The 4,136-nt window shown below is 38.0% G+C and overlaps 1 pseudogene; it reads left to right on the top strand.

Moving 5' to 3' along the window:
• The first annotated feature begins 1,202 nt into the window (after positions 1 to 1,202).
• Positions 1,203 to 2,774, top strand: LOC102729164 (tRNA-splicing ligase complex subunit RTRAF pseudogene; annotated as a pseudogene).
• Positions 2,775 to 4,136: the final 1,362 nt, after the last annotated feature.

Here is a 4,136-nt window from a genome sequence, read left to right as displayed (position 1 = left end):
AAGAAAAAAACATTCAGTTTTGATCAATTCATACTCGTAGTGGGACTGTGGACTGCAAATCATTCTTTGAGAGACTACTGTTACAATCTGCAAGAGAAATAATAAGAAGTCAAGATAGAAGAAGATAGGAGGTACAAAGAGGAGAAGACAGATAAGACATATCAAGGAATATGAATCAGCAGAATTTTTTGATTGCTTGGATGGAAGATATAAGGCAGAGTGGAAAACTAGCTTGACATTTTTGGTTTCTGGTGAAGAGAATATGGGGAGTGCAGGATGGCAGATAAACCTGGAGGAGGATGGGGTGGGTGGGAGATGATGAGTCCAATTTTGAATATGTTGTGTTTGAGATCCCAAGTAGACATGCCATGTAGGCCACTGGATCCTGGGATCTTTCAGTTCAGTAAAGGAGGTCTTGGGCTGGAGCTCTAAGTTCCTAATTTAGGACAATAAAACATTCATATTATAGTCTGATTTCTCTATCATTTACAATAATAAATAGGAATTCCAATTTAAAAAATTTTTATTATACCTCTTGAAATAAAATAGACAACTCAAGATTAGGGAGAGGAGAAGTCAGAGCCAATTAAGAATCCCTGAGATACAGCAAGAACAACTATATACTTACGATTTGAAATTCTTGCTGAATGAAGTTTCTACTGCCTAATTTCTTGAAATCATGTTCCATGCATCTTTGTTTCTCCTTACCCATCTCTCCCTTTTTAAGTCATGGAATTTAATTAAGTGTTCATTTATTTGTTGCTGCTGCTTTGGGGGCTGTTTTAATTTTTATTGATATATAATTTACATTTAGCAAAGTTCACACATTTTAAGTGTACAGCTGAAGGCATTTTTACATATTTCTGTGTAACCAACACAGAGATCAACTTATAGGATATACCCAGCAACCCAGAAGGTTCCTTTATGCCTCCTACCAATCAACACTTCTCCAAAGTTAGCCATTATTTTGATCTGTATTACGGTTAGCTTGTCCTTTTCTGAGCTTCATAAAAACGGAATCAGAGAGTATGTTTTCTTCATGTGTGGCTCACCTCATTCCGCCTCACAGTATGCCTTTGAGAGTCATTCATGTGTTGCCACTTTGTTGCAGTAGTTCATTTTCTCTGTGTAGTATTACTTTGTATAAATTTGGCCCTCTTGCCACACACCAGCTCCTTTTCACCTCTCCTTTCCCAGCGAAAGCCGGGGGCACCAGAGTGAGACGCGGGGACCATGTCGCAACACAAGCTGATGGCCATTGCCTACCACAACCCTGCTGGCTTCAACTGCAAAGATGAAACAGAATTTAGGAACTTTGTTTGGCTTGAAGACCAGAAAATCAGACACTACAAGATCGAAGGCAGAGGTAATTTAAGAAACATCCACAGCAGTGACTGGCTCAAATTCTTTGAAAAGTGTCTCAGAGATGTTAACTGTCCTTTCAAAATTCAAGATTATTGTCTCTGAGATTTGCAAGTTTCACTATTACATGTCAGGGTGTTGATCTATTTTTTTTTTTTGAGGGGGGTTCTCTGTGCCTCCTGGAGTTGGATGCCTGTTTCCTTCCCCAGATTAGGGAAGTTCTCTGCTATTATTTGCTCCAATATACCTTCTGCCCCTCTCTCTCTTCTTCTTCTGGGATCCCAATTATTCTAATATTTTTCATCTTATGGTATCACTTACCTCTCGAATTCTCCCCTCACGGTCCAGTAGTTGTTTATCTCTCTTTTTCTCAGCTTCTTTATTCCCCATCATTTGGTCTTCTATACCACTTATTCTCTCTTCTGCCTCATTTATCCTAGCAGTTAGAGCCTCCATTTTTAATTGCAACTCATTAATAGCTTTTTTTGATTTCAACTTCATTCGATTTTAGTTCTTTTATTTCTCCAGAAAGGGATTCTCTAGCGTCTTCTATGCTTTTTTCAAGCCCAGCTAGTTCTTTATAATCATTATTCTGAACTCTAGTTCTGACATCCTACTTATGTCCATACTGATTAGGTCGTTGGCAGTCAGTATTGCCTCTTGTTCTCTTTCTTAAGGTGAGATTTTCTGTCTTATTCTTGCAGAAAGTGGTCCCTTTTCTATTTGTAGAGTTGCAGCTATTCTTTTCTTCGATCTCTGGTTGAGTTTGCAAGTGTTCAGAATGATTTGATAGCTATCTAGCTGAATTCCTGGGACCAGATAAAACTAAGGTCTCCTGCTCCTTCACCATCTTGGACCAGAACCAAGATTCAAGATCAACAAGAAGCAATTGACTGGCTTCTTGGTTTAGCTGTTAGACTTGAATATGGAGATAATGCTGAAAAATACCCCGACTTGGTAACTGATAATACAAAAAATGCTGACAATGCAGCTAAAACTGCAGAGCCATTGATCAATTTGGATGTAAATTATCCCAATTTCAAGACTGGTGTAATGGCTTTGGCTAACCTTCTTCAGATTCAGCTCATAATAATTACCTGGTAACACTTAAGGCAATTCGCATTTTGATCCAGAAGCACCTGACACAAAATGCAGCTGCTAAAGCAAATCAAACAAAAGACGGCTTTCCTGTTGCTTTAGACAAACATATTCTTAGTTTCAACACAGGAGATGCATTTCTTAATGAAGCTGCCCCAATACTGCAGTTGCTGCATATAGAAGAGCTACAGACAAAAATTCATGAAGCCATGGTAGTTGTTCAGGCAATTATTGCTGATCCAAAGACAGACCACAGACAGGAAAGTTGGAAGATGAACTTTGTAAGATTTCAGCTTTTCACTTACTTAGTATGATTGGGAACCATGTATGCTTTAGCATGTGTTTGGAAATCAAATGTCACATTTTCAAGGGAAGGATTCTAAAAAATTGACAATATTCTCAAGATTTACCATCATTGATTTTTTTAAATTAAGTTCAGGAAAGTGGGGGAAAAATATACCACAATTTATCCATTCTACTATTGGTGGATTATTTTTTCATTTTTTTGTAAATATGAATAAAGTTGCTATGCACATTCTTGTACATGTTTTTGGTAGGCATATGCACTCAGTTCTCTTGAGTATCGTCCAAGAAATGAAATTGTTTGAGTCTAGCATGGGAGTTTGTTTGGCTTTAGTAAATTCTGCCAGATTCCAAAATAGTTGTGCATACTTAGGCTTCTACCAGCAGTGATTAATATTCCCATTTCTCCACACTCTTGGTGTTACCAGAACTTTTCATTGTAGTCTATCTGGTGGGTAGGAAGTAGTGTCTCATTGTTTTTTGTTCTGTTTTGTTTTAAGATTTGAGAGAGAGTGTGAGTTGGGGGAGTGGCAGAGGGAGAGGGAGAAGGAGAGAAGCAGACTCCCTGCTGAGCATGGAGCCCCACACGGGGCTTGATCCCACCACCCTGACATCATGACCTGAGCCGAAATCAAGAGCTAGATGCTCAACCAACTGAAACACCCAGGGGCGTCCTCTCATTGATTTTTTTTTTTAAACATCTTTTTTGAGGTATAACATACATAACTTAACTTCACATATTTAATGTCCAAATTGATATTTTGACATATGTATACACCTATGAAATAATCACCACAAAGGCAGTGAGCCTACCCATCATCTCCAAAAGTTTTCTGTGCCCCTTTGTAATCTCTTTCCCCTCACCCTCACCTTCCTGTTTCTAAGCAACCACTGATTTGTTGTCACTATAAATTTGCATTTTCTGGAGTTTTAGATGAATAGAATCACACAGTATGTCCTTTTTGTTGTCTAGGTTCTTTAAGTCAACATAGCTATTTTGACATTCATCCTTATCATTGCATGTATAAATGGTCCATTATTTTGATTGCTGAGCACTGTTCCATTGTATGGCTACATCACAATTTGCTATTCCATTCATCTGTTGATGGACATTTGAGTTGTTCCCAATTTTTGGTTATTACCAAAAAAAGCTGTTAAGAACACTCTTGTCTAAGTCTTTGTATGAACATATATTTTATTTCTCTTGGGTAAATACCTAGGATTAGAAAGCCTGGATTACATGATAGGTGTATGTTTAGCTTTTTTTTTTTTTTAAGAGGTACTTATTTTTATTTGAGAGAGAAAGCAGGGGAAGGGGCAGAGGGAGAGGGCGAGAAAAAGAATCTTCAAACAGACTTCCTGCTGAGCATGAT

The sequence above is a fragment of the Leptonychotes weddellii genome, chromosome 5, assembly GCF_054177405.1.
Source record: "Leptonychotes weddellii isolate Sample4059 chromosome 5, ASM5417740v2, whole genome shotgun sequence".
NCBI classification, from domain to species: domain Eukaryota; kingdom Metazoa; phylum Chordata; class Mammalia; order Carnivora; family Phocidae; genus Leptonychotes; species Leptonychotes weddellii.
The sequence above is the reverse complement of the archived record's forward strand: the minus strand, read 5'-3'. Positions and strand labels throughout refer to the sequence as shown.